The following is a 27096-nucleotide window of genomic DNA, read 5'->3' on the forward strand; positions in this document are numbered from 1 at the left end:
GGCTTTCACACACACTTATCTCTCAGAACTGAGCAGGTACAGAGACGTTCGTTCATATAGCACCGAGGGAACGGGTTGCAGGAGACAATTTTTCTCTGCTTTCTCAGTCTGTTTCCTTGTGCCGGTTTGAAGTTCCTGCAGTTTTCACTGTAAAACCGAGTTGGAGCTAGTTCCTTCCCGTATATATGTATGGAATGGGGTTTGCAACTGAAAAGAAACTTTGTGTTCCCAACAAGCTAAGTGAAGGACGGCTTTCACACACAATTATCTCTCAGAACTGAGCAGGTACAGAGAAGTTCTTTCATCTAGCACCGAGGGAAAGGGTTGCAGGAGACACTTTTTCTCTGCATTCTCAGTCTGTTTCCTAGTGCCTGTTTGAAGTTCCTGCAGTTTTCACTGTAAAACCGAGTTGGAGCTAGTACCTACCCATTTATATGTATGGAATGGAGTTTGCAACTGAAAAGAAACTTTGTGTTCCCAACAAGCTAGGTGAAGGACGGCTTTCACACACACTTATCTCTCAGAACTGAGCAGGTACAGAGACGTTCGTTCATCTAGCACCGAGGGAACGTGTTGCAGGAGAAAATTTTTCTCTGTTTTCTCAGACTGTTTCCTAGTGCCGGTTTGAAGTTCCTGCAGTTTTCACTGTAAAACCGAGTTGGAGCTATTATCTACCCATTTATATGTATGGAATGGAGTTTGCAACTGAAAAGAAACTTTGTGTTCCCAACAAGCTAGGTGAAGGACGGCTTTCACACACAATTATCTCTCAGAACTGAGCAAGTGGAGAGACTTTCGTTTATCTAGCACTAAGGGAACGGGTTGCAGGAGACACTTTTTCTCTGCTACCTCAGTCTGTTTCCTAGTGCCGGTTTGAAGTTCCTGCAGTTTTCACTGTAAAACCGAGTTGGAGCTAGTTCCTTCCCGTATATATGTATGGAATGGAGTTTGCAACTGAAAAGAAAATTTGTGTTCCCAACAAGCTAGGTGAAGGATGGCTTTCACACACACTTATCTCTCAGAACTGAGCAGATACGGAGAAGTTTGTTCACTTAGCACCAAGGGAACGGGTTGCAGGAGACACTTTTTTTCTGCATTCTAATTCTGTTTCCTAGCGCCGGTTTGAAGTTCCTGCAGTTTTCACTGTAAAACCGAGTTGGAGCTGGTACCTCCCCATATATTTGTATAGAATGGAGTTTGCAACTGAAAAGAAACTTTGTGTTCCCAACAAGCTAGGTGAAGGACGGCTTTCACACACACTTATCTCTCAGAACTGAGCAGGTACAGAGACGTTCGTTCATCTAGCACCAAGGGAACGGGTTGCAGGAGACACTTTTTCTCTGCATTCTCAGTCTGTTTCCTAGTGCCGGTTTGACGTTCCTGCAGTTTTCACTGTAAAACCGAGTTGGAGCTAGTTCCTTCCCGTATATATGTATGGAATGGAGTTTGCAACAGAAAAGAAGCTTTGTGTTCCCAACAAGCTAAGTGAAGTACGGCTTTCACACACAATTATCTCTCAGAACTGAGCAGGTACAGAGACTTTCGTTCATCTAGCACCGATGGAACGGGTTGCAGGAGAAAATTTTTCTCTGTTTTCTCAGTCTGTTTCCTAGTGCCGGTTTGAATTTCTTGCAGTTTTCACTGTAAAACCGAGTTGGAGCTAGTACCTACCCATTTATATGTATGGAATGGAGTTTGCAACTGAAAAGAAACTTTGTGTTCCCAACAAGCAAGGTGAAGGACGGTTTTCACACACAATTATCTCTCAGAACTGAGCATGTGGAGAGACTTTCGTTTATCTAGCACTAAGGGAACGGGTTGCAGGAGATACTTTTTCCCTGCTACCTCAGTCTGTTTCCTAGTGCCGGTTTGAAGTTCCTGCAGTTTTCACTGTAAAACCGAGTAGGAGCTAGTTCCTTCCCGTATATATGTATGGAATGGAGTTTGCAACTGAAAAGAAACTTTGTGTTCCCAGCAAGCTAGTTGAAGGACGGCTTTCACACACACTTATCTCTCAGAACTGAGCAAGTGGAGAGACATTCGTTTATCTAGCACCAAGGGAACGGGTTGCAGGAGACACTATTTCTGTGCATTCTCAGTCTGTTTCCTAGTGCCGGTTTGAATTTCCTGCAGTTTTCACTGTAAAACCGAGTTGGAGCTAGTAACTCCCCATATATTTGTATGGAATGGAGTTTGCAACAGAAAAGAAACTTTGTGTTCCCAACAAGCTAGGTGTATAACGGCTTTCACACACACTTATCTCTCAGAACTGAGCAGGTACAGAGACGTTCGTTCATCTAGCACCGAGGGAACGGGTTGCAGGAGACACATTTTCTCAGCTTTCTCAGTCTGTTTCCTAGTGCCGGTTTGAAGTTCCTGCAGTTTTCACTTTAAAACCGAGTTGGAGCTAGTAACTCCCCATATATTTTTATGGAATGGAGTTTGCAACAGAAAAGAAACTTTGTGTTCCCAACAAGCTAGGTGAAGGACGGCTTTCACACACACTTATCCCTCAGAACTGAGCAGGTACAGAGACGTTCGTTCATCTAGCACCAAGGGAACGGCTTGCAGGAGACACTTTTTCTCTGCATTCTCAGTCTGTTTCCTAGTGCCGGTTTGAAGTTCCTGCAATTTTCACTGTAAAACCGAGTTGGAGCTAGTAACTCCCCATATATTTGTATGGAATGGAGTTTGCAACAGAAAAGAAACTTTGTGCTCCCAACAAGCTAAGTGAAGGACGGCTTTCACACACACATATCTCCCAGAACTGAGCAGGTACAGAGACGTTCGTTCATCTAGCACCTAGGGAAAGGGTTGCAGGAGACACTTTTTCTCTGCTTTCTCAGTCTGTTTCCTAGTGCCGGTTTGAAGTTCCTGCAGTTTTCACTGTAAAACCGAGTTGGAGCTAGTACCTACCCATTTATATGTATGGAATGGAGTTTGCAACTGAAAAGAAACTTTGTGTTCCCAACAAGCTAGGTGAAGGACGGCTTTCACACACACTTATCTCTCAGAACTGAGCTGGTACAGAGACGTTCGTTCATCTAGCACCGAGGGAACGGGTTGCAGGAGAAAATTTTTCTCTGTTTTCTCAGTCTGTTTCCTAGTGCCGGTTTGAAGTTCTTGCAGTTTTCACTGTAAAACCGAGTTAGAGCTAGTACCTACCCATTTATATGTATGGAATGGAGTTTGCAACTGAAAAGAAACTTTGTGTTCCCAACAAGCTAGGTGAAGGACGGCTTTCACACACAATTATCTCTCAGAACTGAGCAAGTGGAGAGACTTTCGTTTATCTAGCACTAAGGGAACGGGTTGCAGGAGACACTTTTTCTCTGCTACCTCAGTCTGTTTCCTAGTGCCGGTTTGAAGTTCCTACAGTTTTCACTGTAAAACCGAGTTGGAGCTAGTTCCTTCCCGTATAAATGTATGGAATGGAGTTTGCAACTGAAAAGAAACTTTGTGTTCCCAACAAGCTAGGTGAAGGACGGCTTTCACACACACTTATCTCTCAGAACTGAGCAGGTACGGAGACGTTTTTTCATTTAGCACCAAGGGAACGGGTTGCAGGAGACAATTTTCTCTGCATTCTAAGTCTGTTTCCTTGTGCCGGTTTGAAGTTCCTGCAGTTTTCACTGTAAAACCGAGTTGGAGCTAGTACCTCCCCATATATTTGTATGGAATGGAGTTTGCAACTGAAAAGAAACTTTGTGTTCCCAACAAGCTAGGTGAAGTACGGCTTTCACACACACTTATCTCTCAGAACTGAGCAGGTACAGAGACGTTCGTTCATCTAGCACCGAGGGAACGGGTTGCAGGAGACACATTTTCTCAGCTTTCTCAGTCTGTTTCCTAGTGCCGGTTTGAAGTTCCTGCAGTTTTCACTTTAAAACCGAGTTGGAGCTAGTAACTCCCCATATATTTTTATGGAATGGAGTTTGCAACTGAAAAGAAACTTTGTGTTCCCAACAAGCTAGGTGAAGGACGGCTTTCACACACACTTATCCCTCAGAACTGAGCAGGTACAGAGACGTTCGTTTATCTAGCACCAAGGGAACGGCTTGCAGGAGACACTTTTTCTCTGCATTCTCAGTCTGTTTCCTAGTGCCGGTTTGAAGTTCCTGCAATTTTCACTGTAAAACCGAGTTGGAGCTAGTAACTCCCCATATATTTGTATGGAATGGAGTTTGCAACAGAAAAGAAACTTTGTGCTCCCAACAAGCTAAGTGAAGGACGGCTTTCACACACACTTATCTCCCAGAACTGAGCAGGTACAGAGACGTTCGTTCATCTAGCACCGAGGGAAAGGGTTGCAGGAGACACTTTTTCTCTGCTTTCTCAGTCTGTTTCCTAGTGCCGGTTTGAAGTTCCTGCAGTTTTCACTGTAAAACCGAGTTGGAGCTAGTACCTACCCATTTATATGTATGGAATGGATTTTGCAACTGAAAAGAAACTTTGTGTTCCCAACAAGCTAGGTGAAGGACGGCTTTCACACACACTTATCTCTCAGAACTGAGCAGGTACAGAGACGTTCATTCATCTAGCACCGAGGGAACGGGTTGCAGGAGAAAATTTTTCTCTGTTTTCTCAGTCTGTTTCCTAGTGCCGGTTTGAAGTTCTTGCAGTTTTCACTGTAAAACCGAGTTAGAGCTAGTACCTACCCATTTATATGTATGGAATGGAGTTTGCAACTGAAAAGAAACTTTGTGTTCCCAACAAGCTAGGTGAAGGACGGTTTTCACACACAATTATCTCTCAGAACTGAGCAAGTGGAGAGACTTTCGTTTATCTAGCACTAAGGGAACGGGTTGCTGGAGATACTTTTTCCCTGCTACCTCAGTCTGTTTCCTAGTGCCGGTTTGAAGTTCCTGCAGTTTTCACTGTAAAACCGAGTAGGAGCTAGTTCATTCCCGTATATATGTATGGAATGGAGTTTGCAACTGAAAAGAAACTTTGTGTTCCCAACAAGCTAGGTGAAGGACGGCTTTCACACACACTTATCTCTCAGAACTGAGCAGGTACGGAGACGTTTGTTCATTTAGCACCAAGGGAACGGGTTGCAGGAGACACTTTTTCTCTGCATTCTAAGTCTGTTTACTAGCGCCGGTTTGAATTTCCTGCAGTTTTCAGTGTAAAACCGAGTTGGAGCTAGTACCTCCCCATATATTTGTATGGAATGGAGTTTGCAACTGAAAAGAAACTTTGGGTTCCCAACAAGCTAGGTGAAAGACGGCTTTCACACACACTTATCTCTCAGAACTGAGCAGGTACAGAGACGTTCGTTCATATAGCACCGAGGGAACGGGTTGCAGGAGACAATTTTTCTCTGCTTTCTCAGTCTGTTTCCTTGTGCCGGTTTGAAGTTCCTGCAGTTTTCACTGTAAAACCGAGTTGGAGCTAGTTCCTTCCCGTATATATGTATGGAATGGGGTTTGCAACTGAAAAGAAACTTTGTGTTCCCAACAAGCTATGTGAAGGACGGCTTTCACACACAATTATCTCTCAGAACTGAGCAGGTACAGAGAAGTTCTTTCATCTAGCACCGAGGGAAAGGGTTGCAGGAGACACTTTTTCTCTGCATTCTCAGTCTGTTTCCTAGTGCCGGTTTGAAGTTCCTGCATTTTTCACTGTAAAACCGAGTTGGAGCTAGTACCTACCCATTTATATGTATGGAATGGAGTTTGCAACTGAAAAGAAACTTTGTGTTCCCAACAAGCTAGGTGAAGGACGGCTTTCACACACACTTATCTCTCAGAACTGAGCAGGTACAGAGACGTTCGTTCATCTAGCACCGAGGGAACGAGTTGCAGGAGAAAATTTTTCTCTGTTTTCTCAGACTGCTTCCTAGTGCCGGTTTGAAGTTCCTGCAGTTTTCACTGTAAAACCGAGTTGGAGCTAGTATCTACCCATTTATATGTATGGAATGGAGTTTGCAACTGAAAAGAAACTTTGTGTTCCCAACAAGCTAGGTGTATAACGGCTTTCACACACACTTATCTCTCAGAACTGAGCAGGTACAGAGACGTTCGTTCATCTAGCACCGAGGGAACGGGTTGCAGGAGACACTTTTTCTCTGCTACCTCAGTCTGTTTCCTAGTGCCGGTTTGAAGTTCCTGCAGTTTTCACTGTAAAACCGAGTTGGAGCTAGTTCCTTCCTGTATAAATGTATGGAATGGAGTTTGCAACTGAAAAGAAACTTTGTGTTCCCAACAAGCTAGGTGAAGGACGGCTTTCACACACACTTATCTCTCAGAACTGAGCAGGTACAGAGACGTACGTTCATCTAGCACCGAGGGAACGTGTTGCAGGAGACAATTTTTCTCTGCTTTCTCAGTCTGTTTCCTTGTGCCGGTTTGAAGTTCCTGCAGTTTTCACTGTAAAACCGAGTTGGAGCTAGTACCTACCCATTTATATGTATCGAAAGGAGTTTGCAACTGAAAAGAAACTTTGTGTTCCCAACAAGCTAGGTGAAGGACTGTTTCACACACACTTATCTCTCAGAACTGAGCAGGTACAGAGACGTTCGTTCATCTAGCACCGAGGGAAAGGGTTGCAGGAGACAATTTTTCTCTGCTACCTCAGTCTGTTTCCTAGTGCCGGTTTGAAGTTCCTGCAGTTTTCACTGTAAAACCGAGTTGGAGCTAGTTCCTTCCCGTATATATGTATGGAATGGAGTTTGCAACTGAAAAGAAACTTTGTGTTCCCAACAAGCTAGGTGAAGGACGGCTTTCACACACACTTATCTCTCAGGACTGAGCAGGTGCAGAGTCGTTCGTTCATCTAGCACCGAGGGAACGGGTTGCAGGAGACACTTTTTCTCTGCATTCTAAGTCTGCTTCCTAGTGCCGGTTTGAAGTTCCTGCAGTTTTCACTGTAAAACAGAGTTGGAGCTCATTCCTTCCCGTATATAAGTATGGAATGGTGTTTGCAACTGAAAAGAAACTTTGTGTTCCCAACAAGTTAGGTGAAGGACGGCTTTCACACACACTTATCTCTCAGAACTGAGCAGGTACAGAGACGTACGTTCATCTAGCACCGAGGGAACGGGTTGCAGGAAACAATTTTTCTCGGCTTTCTCAGTCTGTTTCCTAGTGCCGGTTTGAAGTTCCTGCAGTTTTCACTGTAAAACAGAGTTGGAGCTAGTTCCTTCCCGTATATATGTATGGAATGGAGTTTGCAACTGAAAAGAAACTTTGTGTTCCCAACAAGCTAGGTGAAGGACGGCTTTCACACACACTTATCTCTCAGAACTGAGCAGGTACGGAGACGTTTGTTCATTTAGCACCAAGGGAACGGGTTGCAGGAGACACTTTTTCTCTGCATTCTAAGTCTGTTTCCTAGTGCCGGTTTGAAATTCCTGCAGTTTTCACTGTAAAACCGTGTTGGAGCTAGTTCCTCCCCATATATATGTATGGAATGGAGTTTGCAACTGAAAAGAAACTTTGTGTTCCCAACAAGCTAGGTGAAGTTCGGCTTTCACACACACTTATCTCTCAGAACTGAGCAGGTACAGAGACGTTCGTTCATCTAGCACCGAGGGAACGGGTTGCAGGAGACACTTTTTCTCTGCTACCTCAGTCTGTTTCCTAGTGCCGGTTTGAAGTTCCTGCAGTTTTCACTGTAAAACCGAGTTGGAGCTAGTTCCTCCCCATATATATGTATGGAATGGAGTTTGCAACTGAAAAGAAACTTTGTGTTCTCAACAAGCTAGGTGAAGGACGGCTTTCACACACACTTATCTCTCAGAACTGAGCAGGTACAGAGACGTTCGTTTATCTAGCACCGAGGGAACGGGTTGCAGAAGACAATTTTTCTCTGTTTTCTCAGTCTGTTTCCTAGTGCCGGTTTGATGTTCCTGCAGTTTTCACTGTAACACCGAGTTGGAGCTAGTACCTCCCCATATATATGTATGGAATGGAGTTTGCAACTGAAAAGAAACTTTGTGTTCCCAACAAGCTAGTTGAAGTACGGCTTTCACACACTCTTATCTCTCAGAACTGAGCAGGTACAGAGACGTTCGTTCATCTAGCACCGAGGGAACGGGTTGCAGGAGACACTTTTTCTCTGCTTTCTCAGTCTGTTTCCTAGTGCCGGTTTGAAGTTCCTGCAGTTTTCACTGTAAAACCGAGTTGGAGCTAGTTCCTTCCCGTATATATTATGGAATGGAGTTTGCAACTGAAAAGAAACTTTGTGTTCCCAACAAGCTAGGTGAAGGACGGCTTTCACACACACTTATCTCTCAGAACTGAGCAAGTGGAGAGACGTTCGTTTATCTAGCACCAAGGGAACGGGTTGCAGTAGACACTTTTTCTCTGCATTTTCAGTCTGTTTCCTAGTGACGGTGGAAGTTCTTGCAGTTTTCACTATAAAACCGAGTTTGAGCTAGTAACTCCCCATATAAATGTATGGAATGGAGATTGCAACTGAAAAGAAACTTTGTGTTCCAAACAAGCTAGGTGAAGGACGGCTTTCACACACACCTATCTCTCAGAACTGAGCAGGTACAGAGACGTTCTTTCATCTAGCACCAAGGGAACGGCTTGCAGGAGACACTTTTTCTCTGCATTCTCAGTCTGTTTCCTAGTTCCGGTTTGAAGTTCCTGCAATTTTCACTGTAAAACCGAGTTGGAGCTAGTACCTCCACATATATTTGTATGGAATGGAGTTTGCAACAGAAAAGAAACTTTGTGCTCCCAACAAGCTAGGTGAAGGACGGCTTTCACACACACTTATCTCTCAGAAATGAGCAGGTACAGAGACGTTCGTTCATCTAGCACCGAGGGAACGGGTTGCAGGAGACACTTTTTCTCTGCTTTCTCAGTCTGTTTCCTAGTGCCGGTTTGAAGTTCCTGCAGTTTTCACTGTAAAACCTAGTTGGAGCTAGTTCCTACCCATTTATATGTATGGAATGGAGTTTGCAACTGAAAAGAAACTTTGTGTTCCCAAAAAGCTAGGTGAAGGACGGCTTTCACACACACTTATCTCTCAGAACTGAGCAGGTACAGAGACGTTCGTTCATCTAGCACCGAGGGAACGGGTTGCATTAGACAATTTTTCTCTGCTTTCTCAGTCTGTTTCCTAGTGCCGGTTTGAACTTCCTGCAGTTTTCAATGTAAAACTGATTTGGAGTTAGTAACTCCCCATATATTTGTATGGAATGGAGTTTGCAACAGAAAAGAAACTTTGTGTTCCCAACAAGCTAGGTGAAAGACGGCTTTCACACACACATGTCCATCAGAACTGAGCAGGTACAGAGACGTTCGTTCATCTAGCACCAAGGGAACGGGTTGCAGGAGGCAATTTTTCTCAGCTTTCTCAGTTTGTTTCCTAGTGCCGGTTTGAAGTTCCTGCAGTTTTCACTGTAAAACCGAGTTGGAGCTAGTAACTCCCCATATATTTGTATGGAACGGAGTTTGCAACAGAAAAGAAATTTTGTGTTCCCAACAAGCTAGGTGAAGGACGGCTTTCACACACACTTATCTCTCAGAACTGAGCAAGTGGAGAGACGTTCGTTTATCTAGCACCAAGGGAACGGTTTGCAGGAGACACTTTTTCTCTGCATTCTCAGTCTCTTTCCTAGTGACGGTGGAAGTTCCTGCAGTTTTCACTGTAAAACCGAGTTGGAGCTAGTAAATCCCCTTATAAATGTATGGAATGGAGTTTGCAACAGAAAAGAAACTTTGTGTTCCCAACAAGCTAGGTGAAGGACGGCTTTCACACACACTTATCTCTCAGAACTGAGCAGGTACAGAGACGTTCGTTCATCTAGCACCAAGGGAACTGGTTGCAGGAGACACTTTTTCTCAGCTTTCTCAGTCTGTTTCCTAGTGCCGGTTTGAAGTTCCTGCAGTTTTCACTGTAAAACCGAGTTGGAGCTAGTAACTCCCCATATATTTTTATGGAATGGAGTTTGCAACAGAAAAGAATCTTTGTGTTCCCAACAAGCTAGGTGAAGGACGGCTTTCACACACACTTATCCCTCAGAACTGAGCAGGTACAGAGACGTTCGTTCATCTAGCACCAAGGGAACGGGTTGCAGGAGAGACTTTTTCTCTGCTTTCTCAGTCTGTTTCCTAGTGCCGGTTTGAAGTTCCTGCAGTTTTCACTGTAAAACCGAGTTGGACCTAGTACCTCCCCATATATATGTATGGAATGGAGTTTGCAACTGAAAAGAAACTTTGTGTTCCCAGCAAGCTAGTTGAAGGACGGCTTTCACACACACTTATCTCTCAGAACTGAGCAAGTGGAGAGACATTCGTTTATCTAGCACTAAGGGAACGGGTTGCAGGAGACACTATTTCTGTGCATTCTCAGTCTGTTTCCTAGTGCCGGTTTGAAGTTCCTGCAGTTTTCACAGTAAAACCGAGTTGGAGCTAGTAACTCCCCATATATTTGTATGGAATGGAGTTTGCAACAGAAAAGAAACTTTGTGTTCCCAACAAGATAGGTGAAGTACGGCTTTCACACACATTTATCTCTCAGAACTGAGCAAGTGGAGAGACGTTCGTTCATCTAGCACCAAGGGAACGGGTTGCAGGAGACACTTTTCCTCTGCTTTCTCAGTCTGTTTACTAGTGCCGTTTTGAAGTTTCTGCAGTTTTCACTGTAATACCGAGTTGGAGCTAGTACCTCCCCATTTATATGTATGGAATGGAGTTTGCAACTGAAAAGAAACTTTGTGTTCCCAGCAAGCTAGTTGAAGGATGGCTTTCACACACACTTATCTCTCAGAACTGAGCAAGTGGAGAGACGTTCTTTCATCTAGCACCAAGGGAACGGGTTGCAGGAGACAATTTTTCTCTGCATTCTCAGTCTGTTTCCTAGTGCCGGTTTGAAGTTCCTGCAGTTTTCACTGTAAAACCGAGTTGGAGCTAGTTCTTTTCCGTATATATTTATGGAATGGAGTTTGCAACTGAAAAGAAACTTTTTGTTCCCAACAAGGTAGGTGTATAACGGCTTTCACACACACTTATCTCTCAGAACTGAGCAGGTACAGAGACATTCGTTCATCTAGCACCGAGGGAACGGGTTGCAGGAAACACTTTTTCTCAGCTTTCTCAGTCTGTTTCCTAGTGCCGGTTTGAAGTTCCTGCAGTTATCACTTTAAAACCGAGTTGGAGCTAGTAATTCCCATATATTTGTATGGAATTTAGTTTGCAACAGAAAAGAAACTTTGTGTTCCCAACAAGCTAGGTGAAGGACGGCTTTCACACACACTTATCCCTCAGAACTGAGCAGGTACAGAGACGTTCGTTCATCTAGCACCAAGGGAACGGGTTGCAGGAGAGACTTTTTCTCTGCTTTCTCAGTCTGTTTCCTAGTGCCGGTTTGAAGTTCCTGCAGTTTTCACTGTAAAACCGAATTGGACCTAGTAAATCCCCTTATAAATGTATGGAATGGAGTTTGCAACAGAAAAGAAACTTTGTGTTCCCAACAAGCTAGGTGAAGGACGGCTTTCACACACACTTATCTCTCAGAACTGAGCAGGTACAGAGACGTTCGTTCATCTAGCACCAAGGGAACGGGTTGCAGGAGACACTTTTTCTCTGCTTTCTCAGTCTGTTTCCTAGTGCCGGTTTGAAGTTCCTGCAGTTTTCACTGTAAAACCGAGTTGGAGCTAGTTCCTACTCATTTATATGTATGGAATGGAGTTTGCAACTGAAAAGAAACTTTGTGTTCCCAACAAGCTAGGTGAAGGACGGCTTTCACACACACTTATCTCTCAGAACTGAGCAGGTACAGAGACGTTCGTTCATCTAGCACCGAGGGAACGGGTTGCATTAGACAATTTTTCTCTGCTTTCTCAGTCTGTTTCCTAGTGCCGGTTTGAACTTCCTGCAGTTTTCACTGTAAAACCGATTTGGAGTTAGTAACTCCCCATATATTTGTATGGAATGGAGTTTGCAACAGAAAAGAAACTTTGTGTTCCCAACAAGCTAGGTGAAAGACGGCTTTCACACACACATGTCCCTCAGAACTGAGCAGGTACAGAGACGTTCGTTCATCTAGCACCAAGGGAACGGGTTGCAGGAGGCAATTTTTCTCAGCTTTCTCAGTTTGTTTCCTAGTGCCGGTTTGAAGTTCCTGCAGTTTTCACTGTAAAACCGAGTTATAGCTAGTAACTCCCCATATATTTGTATGGAATGGAGTTTGCAACAGAAAAGAAATTTTGTGTTCCCAACAAGCTAGGTGAAGGACGGCTTTCACACACACTTATCTCTCAGAACTGAACAAGTGGAGAGACGTTCGTTTATCTAGCACCAAGGGAACGGTTTGCAGGAGACACTTTTTCTCTGCATTCTCAGTCTCTTTCCTAGTGACGGTGGAAGTTCCTGCAGTTTTCACTGTAAAACCGAGTTGGAGCTAGTAAATCCCCTTATAAATGTATGGAATGGAGTTTGCAACAGAAAAGAAACTTTGTGTTCCCAACAAGCTAGGTGAAGGACGGCTTTCACACACACTTATCTCTCAGAACTGAGCAGGTACAGAGACGTTCGTTCATCTAGCACCAAGGGAACAGGTTGCAGGAGACACTTTTTCTCTGCATTCTCAGTGTGTTTCCTAGTGCCGGTTTGAAGTTCTTGCAGTTTTCAATGTAAAACCGAGTTGGAGCTAGTAACTCCCCATATATTTTTATGGAATGGAGTTTGCAACAGAAAAGAATCTTTGTGTTCCCAACAAGCTAGGTGAAGGACGGCTTTCACACACACTTATCCCTCAGAACTGAGCAGGTACAGAGACGTTCGTTCATCTAGCACCAAGGGAACGGGTCGCAGGAGAGACTTTTTCTCTGCTTTCTCAGTCTGTTTCCTAGTGCCGGTTTGAAGTTCCTGCAGTTATCACTTTAAAACCGAGTTGGAGCTAGTAATTCCCATATATTTGTATGGAATGGAGTTTGCAACAGAAAAGAAACTTTGTGTTCCCAACAAGCTAGGTGAAGGACGGCTTTCACACACACTTATCCCTCAGAACTGAGCAGGTACAGAGACGTTCGTTCATCTAGCACCAAGGGAACGGTTTGCAGGAGACACTTTTTCTCTGCATTTTCAGTCTGTTTCCTAGTGACGGTGGAAGTTCCTGCAGTTTTCACTGTAAAACCGAGTTTGAGCTAGTAACTCCCCATATAAATGTATGGAATGGAGATTGCAACTGAAAAGAAACTTTGTGTTCCAAACAAGCTAGGTGAAGGAAGGCTTTCACACACACTTATCTCTCAGAACTGAGCAGGTACAGAGACGTTCGTTCATCTAGCACCAAGGGAACGGGTTGCAGGAGACACTTTTTCTCTGCATTCTCAGTCTGTTTCCTAGTGCCGGTTTGAAGTTCCTGCAATTTTCTCTGTAAAACCGATTTGGAGCTTGTAACTCCCCATATATTTGTATGGAATGGAGTTTGCAACAGAAAAGAAACTTTGTGCTCCCAACAAGGTAGGTGTATAACGGCTTTCACACACACTTATCTCTCAGAACTGAGCAGGTACAGAGACGTTCATTCATCTAGCACCGAGGGAAAGGGTTGCAGGAGACACTTTTTCTCTGCTTTCTCAGTCTGTTTCCTAGTGCCGGTTTGAAGTTCCTGCAGTTTTCACTGTAAAACCGAGTTGGAGCTAGTTACTACTCATTTATATGTATGGAATGGAGTTTGCAACTGAAAAGAAACTTTGTGTTCCCAACAAGCTAGGTGAAGGACGGCTTTCACACCCACTTATCTCTCAGAACTGAGCAAGTGGAGAGACTTTCGTTTATCTAGCACTAAGGGAACGGGTTGCAGGAGACACTTTTTCTCTGCTACCTCAGTCTGTTTCCTAGTGCCGGTATGAAGTTCCTGCAGTTTTCACTGTAAAACCGAGTTGGAGCTAGTTCCTTCCCGTATATATGTATGGAATGGAGTTTGCAACTGAAAAGAAACTTTGTGTTCCCAACAAGCTAGGTGAAGGACGGCTTTCACACACATTTATCTCTCAGAACTTAGCAGATACGGAGAAGTTTGTTCATTTAGCACCAAGGGAACGTGTTGCAGGAGACACTTTTTCTCTGCATTTTAATTCTGTTTCCTAGCGCCGTTTTGAAGTTCCTGCAGTTTTTACTGTAAAACCGAGTTGGAGCTGGTACCTCCCCATATATTTGTATAGAATGGAGTTTGCAACTGAAAAGAAACTTTGTGTTCCCAACAAGCTAGGTGAAGGACGGCTTTCACACACACTTATCTCTCAGAACTGAGCAGGTACAGAGACGTTCGTTCATCTAGCACCAAGGGAACGGGTTGCAGGAGACACTTTTACTCTGCATTCTCAGTTTGTTTCCTAGTGCCGGCTTGAAGTTCCTGCAGTTTTCACTGTAAAACCGAGTTGGAGCTAGTTCCTTCCCGTATATATGTATGGAATGGGGTTTGCAACTGAAAAGAAACTTTGTGTTCCCAACAAGCTAAGTGAAGGACGGCTTTCACACACAATCATCTCTCAGAACTGAGCAGGTACAGAGACGTTCTTTCATCTAGCACCGAGGGAACGGGTTGCAGGAGACACTTTTTCTCTGCATTCTCAGTCTGTTTCCTAGTGCCGGTTTGAAGTTCCTGCAGTTTTCACTGTAAAAGCGAGTTGGAGCTACTTCCTACTCATTTATATGTATGGAATGGAGTTTGCAACTGAAAAGAAACTTTGTGTTCCCAACAAGCTAGGTGAAGGACGGCTTTCACACACACTTATCTCTCAGAACTGAGCAGGTACAGAGACGTTCGTTCATCTAGCACCGAGGGAACGGGTTGCAGGAGACAATTTTTCTCTGCTTTCTCAGTCTGCTTCCTAGTGCCGGTATGAAGTTCCTGCAGTTTTCACTGTAAAACCGAGTTGGAGCTAGTTCCTTCCCGTATATATGTATGGAATGGAGTTTTCAACTGAAAAGAAACTTTGTGTTCCCAACAAGCTAAGTGAAGGACGGCTTTCACACACAATTATCTCTCAGAACTGAGCAGGTACAGAGACTTTCTTTCATCTAGCACCGAGGGAACGGGTTGCAGGAGACACTTTTTCTCTGCATTCTCAGTCTGTTTCCTAGTGCCGGTTTGAAGATCCTGCAGTTTTCACTGTAAAACCGATTTGGAGCTAGTCCCTTCCCGTATATATGTATGGAATGGAGTTTGCAACTGAAAAGAAACTTTGTGTTCCCAACAAGCTAGGTGAAGGACGGCTTTCACACACAATTATCTCTCAGGACTGAGCAGGTACAGAGTCGTTCGTTCATCTAGCACCGAGGGAACGGGTTGCAGGAGACAGTTTTTCTCTGCATTCTAAGTCTGCTTCCTAGTGCCAGTTTGAAGTTCCTGCAGTTTTCACTGTAAAACAGAGTTGGAGCTCATTCCTTCCCGTATATATGTATGGAATGGAGTTTGCAACTGAAAAGAATCTTTGTGTTCCCAACAAGTTAGGTGAAGGACGGCTTTCACACACACTTATCTCTCAGAACTGAACAGGTACAGAGACGTTCGTTCATCTAGCACCGAGGGAACGGGTTGCAGGAAACAATTTTTCTCGGCTTTCTCAGTCTGTTTCCTAGTGCCGGTTTGAAGTTCCTGCAGTTTTCACTGTAAAACCGAGTTGGAGCTAGTACCTACCCATTTATATGTATGGAATGGTGTTTGCAACTGAAAAGAAACTTTGTGTTCCCAACAAGCTAGGTGAAGGACGGCTTTCACACACACTTATCTCTCAGAACTGAGCAGGTACGGGGACGTTTGTTCATTTAGAACCAAGGGAACGGGTTGCAGGAGACACTTTTTCTCTGCATTCTAAGTCTGTTTCCTAGTCCCGGTTTGAAATTCCTGCAGTTTTCACTGTAAAACCGAGTTGGAGGTAGTTACTCCCCATATATATGTATGGAATGGAGTTTGCAACTGAAAAGAAACTTTGTGATCCCAACAAGCTAGGTGAAAGTCGGGTTTCACACACACTTATCTCTCAGAACTGAGCAGGTACAGAGACTTTCGTTCATCTAGCACCGAGGGAACGGATTGCAGGAGAAACTTTTTCTCTGCATTCTCAGTCTGTTTCCTAGTGCCGGTTTGAAGTTCCTGCAGTTTTCACTGTAAAACCGAGTTGGAGCTAGTTCCTTCCCATATATATGTATGGAATGGAGTTTGCAACTGAAAAGAAACTTTGTGTTCCCAACAAGCTAGGTGAAGGACGGCTTTCACACACACTTATCTCTCAGAACTGAGCAGGTACAGAGACGTTCGTTCATCTAGCACCGAGGGAACGGTTTGCAGAAGACAATTTTTCTCTGTTTTCTCAGTCTGTTTCCTAGTGCCGGTTTGATGTTCCTGCAGTTTTCACTGTAAAACCGAGTTGGAGCTAGAACCTCCCCATATATATGTATGGAATGGAGTTTGCAACTGAAAAGAAACTTTGTGTTCCCAACAAGGTAGTTGAAGGACGGCTTTCACACACACTTATCTCTCAGAACTGAGCTAGTGGAGAGACTTTCGTTTATCTAGCACTTAGGGAACGGGTTGCAGGAGACACTTTTTCTCTGCTACCTCAGTCTGTTTCCCAGTGCTGGTTTGAAGTTCCTGCAGTTTTCACTGTAAAAGCTAGTTGGAGCTAGTTCCTTCCAGTATATATGTATGGAATGGAGTTTGCAACTGAAAAGAAACTTTGTGTTCCCAACAAGCTAGGTGAAGGACGGCTTTCACACACACTTATCTCTCAGAACTGAGTAGGTACGGAGACGTTTGTTCATTTAGCACCAAGGGAACGGGTTGCAGGAGACACTTTTTCTTTGCATTCTAAGTCTATTTCCTAGTGCCGGTTTGAAGTTCCTGCAGTTTTCACTGTAAAACCGTGTTGGAGCTAGTTCCTCCCCATATATATGTATGGAATGGAGTTTGCAACTTAAAAGAAACTTTGTGTTCCCAACAAGCTAGGTGAAGGTCGGCTTTCACACACACTTATCTCTCAGAACTGAGCAGGTACAGAGACGTTCGTTCATCTAGCACCGAGGGAACGGGTTGCAGGAGACACTTTTTCTCTGCATTCTCAGTCTGTTTCCTAGTGCCGGTTTGAAGATCCTGCAGTTTTCACTGTAAAACCGATTTGGAGCTAGTCCCTTCCCGTATATATGTATGGAATGGAGTTTGCAACTGAAAAGAAACTTTGTGTTCCCAACAAGCTAGGTGAAGGACGGCTTTCACACACAATTATCTCTCAGGACTGAGCAGGTACAGAGTCGTTCGTTCATCTAGCACCGAGGGAAAGGGTTGCAGGAGACACTTTTTCTCTGCATTCTAAGTCTTCTTCCTAGTGCCGGTTTGAAGTTCCTGCAGTTTTCACTGTAAAACAGAGTTGGAGCTCGTTCCTTCCCGTATATATGTATGGAATGGGGTTTGCAAGTGAAAAGAAACTTTGTGTTCCCAACAAGCTAGGTGAAGGACGGCTTTCACACACACTTATCTCTCAGAACTGAGCAGGTACGGAGACGTTTGTTCATTTAGCACCAAGGGAACGGGTTGCAGGAGACACTTTTTCTCTGCATTCTAAGTCTGTTTCCTAGTGCCGGTTTGAAATTCCTGCAGTTTTCACTGTAAAACCGAGTTGGAGCTCGTTCCTCCCCATATATATGTATGGAATGGAGTTTGCAACTGAAAAGAAACTTTGTGTTCCCAACAAGCTAGGTGAAGTTCGGCTTTCACACACACTTATCTCTCAGAACTCAGCAGGTACAGAGACGTTCGTTCATCTAGCACCGAGGGAACGGGTTACAGTAGACAATATTTCTCTGCTTTCTCAGTCTGTTTCCTTGTGCCGGTTTGAAGTTCCTGCAGTTTTCACTGTAAAACCGAGTTGGAGGTAGTACCTACCCATTTATATGTATGGAATGGAGTTTGAAACTGAAAAGAAACTTTGTGTTCCCAACAAGCTAGGTGAAGGACGGCTTTCACACACACTTATCTCTCAGAACTGAGCAGGTACAGAGACGTTCGTTCATCTAGCACCGAGGGAACGGGTTGCAGGAGACAATTTTTCTCTGCTTTCTCAGTCTGTTTCCTAGTGCCGGTTTGAAGTTCCTGCAGTTTTCACTGTAAAGCCGAGTTGGAGCTAGTAACTCCCCATATATTTGTATGGAATGGAGTTTGCAACTGAAAAGAAACTTTGTGTTCATAACAATCTATGTGAAGGACGGCTTTCACACACACTTATCTCTCAGAACTGAGCAGGTACAGAGACGTTCGTTCATCTAGCACCGTGGGAACGGGTTGCAGGAGACAATTTTTCTCTGCTTTCTCAGTCTGTTTCCTTGTGCCAGTTTGAAGTTCCTGCAGTTTTCACTGTAAAACCGAGTTGGAGCTAGTACCTACCCATTTACATGTATAGAATGGAGTTTGCAAATGAAAAGAAACTTTGTGTTCCCAACAAGCTAGGTGAAGGACGGCTTTCACACACACTTATCTCTCAGAACTGAGCAGGTACAGAGACGTTCGTTCATCTAGCACCGAGGGAACGGGTTGCAGGAGCCAATTTTTCTCTGCTTTCTCAGTCTGTTTCCTAGTGCCGGTTTGAAGTTCCTGCAGTTTTCACTGAAAAACCGTGTTGGAGCTAGTACCTATCCATTTATATGTAAGGAATGGAGTTTGCAACTGAAAAGAAACTTTGTGTTCCCAACAAGCTAGGTGAAGGACGGCTTTCACACACACTTATCTCTCAGAACTGAGCAGGTACGGAGACGTTTGTTCATTTAGCACCAAGGGAACGGGTTGCAGGAGACACTTTTTCTCTGCATTCTAAGTCTGTTTCCTAGTGCCGGTTTGAAGTTCCTGCAGTTTTCACTGTAAAACCGTGTTGGAGCTAGTTCCTCCCCATATATATGTATGGAATGGAGTTTGCAACTGAAAAGAAACTTTGTGTTCCCAACAAGCTAGGTGAAGGACGGCTTTCACACACAATTATCTCTCAGGACTGAGCAGGTACAGAGTCGTTCGTTCATTTAGCACCGAGGGAACGGGTTGCAGGAGACACTTTTTCTCTGCATTCTAAGTCTACTTCCTATTGCCGGTTTGAAGTTCCTGCAGTTTTCACTGTAAAACAGAGTTGGAGCTCGTTCCTTCCCGTATATATGTATGGAATGGGGTTTGCAACTGAAAAGAAACTTTGTGTTCCCAACAAGCTAGGTGAAGGACGGCTTTCACACACACTTATCACTCAGAACTGAGCAGGTACGGAGACGTTTGTTCATTTAGCACCAAGGGAACGGGTTGCAGGAGACACTTTTTCTCTGCATTCTAAGTCTGTTTCCTAGTGCCGGTTTGAAATTCCTGCAGTTTTCACTGTAAAACCGAGTTGGAGCTAGTTCCTCCCCATATATATGTATGGAATGGAGTTTGCAACTGAAAAGAAACTTTGTGTTCCCAACAAGCTAGGTGAAGTTCGGCTTTCACACACACTTATCTCTCAGAACTCAGCAGGTACAGAGACGTTCGTTCATCTAGCACCGTGGGAACGGGTTACAGTAGACAATATTTCTCTGCTTTCTCAGTCTGTTTCCTTGTGCCGGTTGGAAGTTCGTGCAGTTTTCACTGTAAAACCGAGTTGGAGCTAGTACCTACCCATTTATATGTATGGAATGGAGATTGAAACTGAAAAGAAACTTTGTGTTCCCAACAAGCTAGGTGAAGGACGGCTTTCACACACACTTATCTCTCAGAACTGAGCAGGTACAGAGACGTTCGTTCATCTAGCACCGAGGGAACGGGTTGCAGGAGACAATTTTTCTCTGCTTTCTCAGTCTGTTTCCTAGTGCCGGTTTGAAGTTCCTGCAGTTTTCACTGTAAAGCCGAGTTGGAGCTCGTAACTCCCCATATATTTGTATGGAATGGAGTTTGCAACTGAAAAGAAACTTTGTGTTCATAACAATCTATGTGAAGGACGGCTTTCACACACACTTATCTCTCAGAACTGAGCAGGTACAGAGACGTTCGTTCATCTAGCCCCGTGGGAACGGGTTGCAGGAGACAATTTTTCTCTGCTTTCTCAGTCTGTTTCCTTGTGCCGGTTTGAAGTTCCTGCAGTTTTCACTGTAAAACCGAGTTGGAGCTAGTACCTACCCATTTACATGTATGGAATGGAGTTTGCGACTGAAAAGAAACTTTGTGTTCCCAACAAGCTAGGTGAAGGACGGCTTTCACACACACTTATCTCTCAGAACTGAGCAGGTACAGAGACTTTCGTTCATCTAGCACCGAGGGAACGGGTTGCAGGAGACAATTTTTCTCTGCTTTCTCAGTCTGTTTCCTAGTGCCGGTTTGAAGTTCCTGCAGTTTTCACTGTAAAACCGAGTTGGAGCTAGTACCTATCCATTTATATGTAAGGAATGGAGTTTGCAACTGAAAAGAAACTTTGTGTTCCCAACAAGCTAGGTGAAGGACGGCTTTCACACACACTTATCTCTCAGAACTGAGCAGGTACGGAGACGTTTGTTCATTTAGCACCAAGGGAACGGGTTGCAGGAGACACTTTTTCTCTGCATTCTAAGTCTGTTTCCTAGTGCCGGTTTGAAGTTCCTGCAGTTTTCACTGTAAAACCGTGTTGGAGCTAGTTCCTCCCCATATATATGTATGGAAAGGAGTTTGCAACTGAAAAGAAACTTTGTGTTCCCAACAAGCTAGGTGAAGGTCGGCTTTCACACACACTTATCTCTCAGAACTGAGCAGGTACAGAGTCGTTCGTTCATCTAGCACCGAGGGAACGGGTTGCAGGAGACACTTTTTCTCTGCATTCTAAGTCTGCTTCCTAGTGCCGGTTTGAAGTTCCTGCAGTTTTCACTGTAAAACAGAGTTGGAGCTCGTTCCTTCCCGTATATATGTATGGAATGGGGTTTGCAACTGAAAAGAAACTTTGTGTTCCCAACAAGCTAGGTGAAGGACGGCTTTCACACACACTTATCTCTCAGAACTGAGCAGGTACGGAGACGTTTGTTCATTTAGCACCAAGGGAACGGGTTGCAGGAGACACTTTTTCTCTGCATTCTAAGTCTGTTTCATAGTGCTGGTTTGAAATTCCTGCAGTTTTCACTGTAAAACCGAGTTGGAGCTAGTTCCTCCCCATATATATGTATGGAATGGAGTTTGCAACTGAAAAGAAACTTTGTGTTCCCAACAAGCTAGGTGAAGGTCGGCTTTCACACACACTTATCTCTCAGAACTGAGCAGGTACAGAGACGTTCGTTCATCTAGCACCGAGGGAACGGGTTGCAGGAGACACTTTTTCTCTGCATTCTCAGTCTGTTTCCTAGTGCCGGTTTGAAGATCCTGCAGTTTTCACTTTAAAACCGATTTGGAGCTAGTCCCTTCCCGTATATATGTATGGAATGGGGTTTGCAACTGAAAAGAAACTTTGTGTTCCCAACAAGCTAGGTGAAGGACGGCTTTCACACACAATTATCTCTCAGGACTGAGCAGGTACAGAGTCGTTCGTTCATCTAGCACCGAGGGAACGGGTTGCAGGAGACACTTTTTCTCTGCATTCTAAGTCTGCTTCCTAGTGCCGGTTTGAAGTTCCTGCAGTTTTCACTGTAAAACAGAGTTGGAGCTCGTTCCTTCCCGTATATATGTATGGAATGGGGTTTGCAACTGAAAAGAAACTTTGTGTTCCCAACAAGCTAGGTGAAGGACGGCTTTCACACACACTTATCTCTCAGAACTGAGCAGGTACGGAGACGTTTGTTCATTTAGCACCAAGGGAACGGGTTGCAGGAGACACTTTCTCTCTGCATTCTAAGTCTGTTTCCTAGTGCCGGTTTGAAATTCCTGCAGTTTTCACTGTAAAACCGAGTTGGAGCTAGTTCCTCCCCATATATATGTATGGAATGGAGTTTGCAACTGAAAAGAAACTTTGTGTTCCCAACAAGCTAGCTGAAGTTCGGCTTTCACACACACTTATCTCTCAGAACTGAGCAGGTACAGAGACGTTCGTTCATCTAGCACCGAGGGAACGGATTGCAGGAGACACTTTTTCTCTGCATTCTCAGTCTGTTTCCTAGTGCCGGTTTGAAGTTCCTGCAGTTTTCACTGTAAAACCGAGTTGGAGCTAGTTCCTCCCCATATATATGTATGGAATGGAGTTTGCAACTGAAAAGAAACTTTGTGTTCCCAACAAGCTAGGTGAAGAACGGCTTTCACACACACTTATCTTTCAGAACTGAGCAGGTACAGAGACGTTCGTTCATCTAGCACCGAGGGAACGGGTTGCATAAGACAATTTTTCTCAGTTTTCTCAGTCTGTTTCCTAGTGCCGGTTTGATGTTCCTGCAGTTTTCACTGTAAAACCGAGTTGGAGCTAGTACCTCCCCATATATATGTATGGAATGGAGTTTGCAACTGAAAAGAAACTTTGTGTTCCCAACAAGCTAGTTGAAGGACGGCTTTCACACACACATATCTCTCAGAACTGAGCAGGTACAGAGACGTTCGTTCATCTAGCACCGAGGGAACGGGTTGCAGGAGACAATTTTTCTCTGCTTTCTCAGTCTGTTTCCTAGTGCCGGTTTGAAGTTCCTGCAGTTTTCACAATAAAACCGAGTTGGAGCTAGTACCTACCCATTTATATATATGGAATGGAGTTTGCAACTGAAAAGAAACTTTGTGTTCCCAACAAGCTAGGTGAAGGACGGCTTTCACACACACTTATCTCTCAGAACTGAGCTGGTGGAGAGACTTTCGTTTATCTAGCACTTAGGGAACGGGTTGCAGGAGACACTTTTTCTCTGCTACCTCAGTCTGTTTCCCAGTGCCGGTTTAAAGTTCCTGCAGTTTTCACTGTATAAGCGATTTGGAGCTAGTTCCTTCCAGTATATATGTATGGAATGGAGTTTGCAACTGAAAAGAAACTTTGTGTTCCCAACAAGCTAGGTGAAGGACGGCTTTCACACACACTTATCTCTCAGAACTTAGCAGGTACGGAGACGTTTGTTCATTTAGCACCAAGGGATCGGGTTGCAGGAGACACTTTTTCTCTGAATTCTAAGTCTGTTTCCTAGTGCCGGTTTGAAGTTCCTGCAGTTTTCACTGTAAAACCGAGTTGGAGCTAGTTCCTCCCCATATATATGTATGGAATGGAGTTTGCAACTGAAAAGAAACTTTGTGTTCCCAACAAGCTAGGTGAAGGTCGGCTTTCACACACACTTATCTCTCAGAACTGAGCAGGTACAGAGACGTTCGTTCATCTAGCACCGAGGGAACGGGTTGCAGGAGACACTTTTTCTCTGCATTCTCAGTCTGTTTCCTAGTGCCGGTTTGAAGATCCTGCAGTTTTCACTGTAAAACCGAGTTGGAGCTAGTTCCTCCCCATATATATGTATGGAATGGAGTTTGCAACTGAAAAGAAACTTTGTGTTCCCAACAAGCTAGGTGAAGGACGGCTTTCACACACACTTATCTTTCAGAACTGAGCAGGTACAGAGACGTTCGTTCATCTAGCACCGAGGAAACGGGTTGCAGAAGACAATTTTTCTCTGTATTCTCAGTCTGTTTCCTAGTGCCGGTTTGATGTTCCTGCAGTTTTCACTGTAAAACCGAGTTGGAGCTAGTACCTCCCCATATATATGTATGGAATGGAGTTTGCAACTGAAAAGAAACTTTGTGTTCCCTACAAGCTAGTTGAAGGACGGCTTTCACACACACTTATCTCTCAGAACTGAGCAGGTACAGAGACGTTCGTTCATCTAGCACCGAGGGAACGGGTTGCAGGAGACAATTTTTCTCTGCTTTCTCAGTCTGTTTCCTAGTGCCGGTATGAAGTTCCTGCAGTTTTCACTATAAAACCGAGTTGGAGCTAGTACCTAACCATTTATATATATGGAATGGAGTTTGCAACTGAAAAGAAACTTTGTGTTCCCAACAAGCTAGGTGAAGGACGGCTTTCACACACACTTATCTCTCAGAACTGAGCTGGTGGAGAGACTTTCGTTTATCTAGCACTTAGGGAACGGGTTGCAGGAGACACTTTTTCTCTGCTACCTCAGTCTGTTTCCTTGTGCCGGTTTGAAGTTCCTGCAGTTTTCACTGTAAAACCGAGTTGGAGCTAGTACCTACCCATTTACATGTATGGAATGGAGTTTGCAACTGAAAAGAAACTTTGTGTTCCCAACAAGTTAGCTGAAGGACGGCTTTCACACACACTTATCTCTCAGAACTGAGCAGGTACAGAGACGTTCGTTCATCTAGCACCGAGGGAACGGGTTGCAGGAGATAATTTTTCTCTGCTTTCTCAGTCTGTTTCCTAGTGCCGGTTTGAAGTTCCTGCAGTTTTCACTGTAAAACCGAGTTGGAGCTAGTACCTATCCATTTATATGTAAGGAATAGAGTTTGCAACTGAAAAGAAACTTTGTGTTCCCAACAAGCTAGGTGAAGGACGGCTTTCACACATACTTATCTCTCAGAACTGAGCAGGTACGGAGACGTTTGTTCATTTAGCACCAAGGGAACGGGTTACAGGAGACACTTTTTCTCTGCATTCTAAGTCTGTTTCCTAGTGCCGGTTTGAAGTTCCTGCAGTTTTCACTGTAAAACCGAGTTGGAGCTAGTTCCTCCCCATATATATGTATGGAATGGAGTTTGCAACTGAAAAGAAACTTTGTGTTCCCAACAAGCTAGGTGAAGTTCGGCTTTCACACACACTTATCTCTCAGAACTGAGCAGGTACAGAGACGTTCGTTCATCTAGCACCGAGGGAACGGATTGCAGGAGACACTTTTTCTCTGCATTCTCAGTCTGTTTCCTAGTGCCGGTTTGAAGTTCCTGCAGTTTTCACTGTAAAACCGGGTTGGAGCTAGTTCCTCCCCATATATATGTGTGGAATGGAGTTTGCAACTGAAAAGAAACTTTGTGTTCCCAACATGCTAGCTGAAGGACGGCTTTCACACACACTTATCTCTCAGAACTGAGCAGGTACAGAGACGTTCGTTCATCTAGCACCGAGGGAACGGGTTGCAGAAGACAATTTTTCCCTGCATTCTCAGTCTGTTTCCTAGCGCCGGTTTCAAGTTCCTGCAGTTTTCACTGTAAAACCGAATTGGAGCTAGTACCTCCCCATATATATGTATGGAAAGGAGTTTGCAACTGAAAAGAAACTTTGTGTTCCCAACAAGCTAGGTGAAGGTCGGCTTTCACACACACTTATCTCTCAGAACTCAGCAGGTACAGAGTCGTTCGTTCATCTAGCACCGAGGGAACGGGTTGCAGGAGACACTTTTTCTCTGCATTCTAAGTCTGCTTCCTAGTGCCGGTTTGAAGTTCCTGCAGTTTTCACTGTAAAACAGAGTTGGAGCTCGTTCCTTCCCGTATATATGTATGGAATGGGGTTTGCAACTGAAAAGAAACTTTGTGTTCCCAACAAGCTAGGTGAAGGACGGCTTTCACACACACTTATCTCTCAGAACTGAGCAGGTACGGAGACGTTTGTTCATTTAGCACCAAGGGAACGGGTTGCAGGAGACACTTTTTCTCTGCATTCTAAGTCTGTTTCATAGTGCCGGTTTGAAATTCCTGCAGTTTTCACTGTAAAACCGAGTTGGAGCTAGTTCCTCCCCATATATATGTATGGAATGGAGTTTGCAACTGAAAAGAAACTTTGTGTTCCCAACAAGCTAGGTGAAGGTCGGCTTTCACACACACTTATCTCTCAGAACTGAGCAGGTACAGAGACGTTCGTTCATCTAGCACCGAGGGAACGGGTTGCAGGAGACACTTTTTCTCTGCATTCTCAGTCTGTTTCCTAGTGCCGGTTTGAAGATCCTGCAGTTTTCACTGTAAAACCGATTTGGAGCTAGTCCCTTCCCGTATATATGTATGGAATGGAGTTTGCAACTGAAAAGAAACTTTGTGTTCCCAACAAGCTAGGTGAAGGACGGCTTTCACACACAATTATCTCTCAGGACTGAGCAGGTACAGAGTCGTTCGTTCATCTAGCACCGAGGGAACGGGTTGCAGGAGACACTTTTTCTCTGCATTCTAAGTCTGCTTCCTAGTGCCGGTTTGAAGTTCCTGCAGTTTTCACTGTAAAACAGAGTTGGAGCTCGTTCCTTCCCGTATATATGTATGGAATGGGGTTTGCAACTGAAAAGAAACTTTGTGTTCCCAACAAGCTAGGTGAAGGACGGCTTTCACACACACTTATCTCTCAGAACTGAGCAGGTACGGAGACGTTTGTTCATTTAGCACCAAGGGAACGGGTTGCAGGAGACACTTTCTCTCTGCATTCTAAGTCTGTTTCCTAGTGCCGGTTTGAAATTCCTGCAGTTTTCACTGTAAAACCGAGTTGGAGCTAGTTCCTCCCCATATATATGTATGGAATGGAGTTTGCAACTGAAAAGAAACTTTGTGTTCCCAACAAGCTAGGTGAAGTTCGGCTTTCACACACACTTATCTCTCAGAACTGAGCAGGTACAGAGACGTTCGTTCATCTAGCACCGAGGGAACGGATTGCAGGAGACAATTTTTCTCTGCTTTCTCAGTCTGTTTCCTAGTGCCGGTTTGAAGTTCCTGCAGTTTTCACAATAAAACCGAGTTGGAGCTAGTACCTACCCATTTATATATATGGAATGGAGTTTGCAACTGAAAAGAAACTTTGTGTTCCCAACAAGCTAGGTGAAGAACGGCTTTCACACACACTTATCTTTCAGAACTGAGCAGGTACAGAGACGTTCGTTCATCTAGCACCGAGGGAACGGGTTGCATAAGACAATTTTTCTCAGTTTTCTCAGTCTGTTTCCTAGTGCCGGTTTGATGTTCCTGCAGTTTTCACTGTAAAACCGAGTTGGAGCTAGTACCTCCCCATATATATGTATGGAATGGAGTTTGCAACTGAAAAGAAACTTTGTGTTCCCAACAAGCTAGTTGAAGGACGGCTTTCACACACACATATCTCTCAGAACTGAGCAGGTACAGAGACGTTCGTTCATCTAGCACCGAGGGAACGGGTTGCAGGAGACAATTTTTCTCTGCTTTCTCAGTCTGTTTCCTAGTGCCGGTTTGAAGTTCCTGCAGTTTTCACAATAAAACCGAGTTGGAGCTAGTACCTACCCATTTATATATATGGAATGGAGTTTGCAACTGAAA

Source organism: Camelus dromedarius, chromosome 23, assembly GCF_036321535.1.
Source record: "Camelus dromedarius isolate mCamDro1 chromosome 23, mCamDro1.pat, whole genome shotgun sequence".
NCBI classification, from domain to species: domain Eukaryota; kingdom Metazoa; phylum Chordata; class Mammalia; order Artiodactyla; family Camelidae; genus Camelus; species Camelus dromedarius.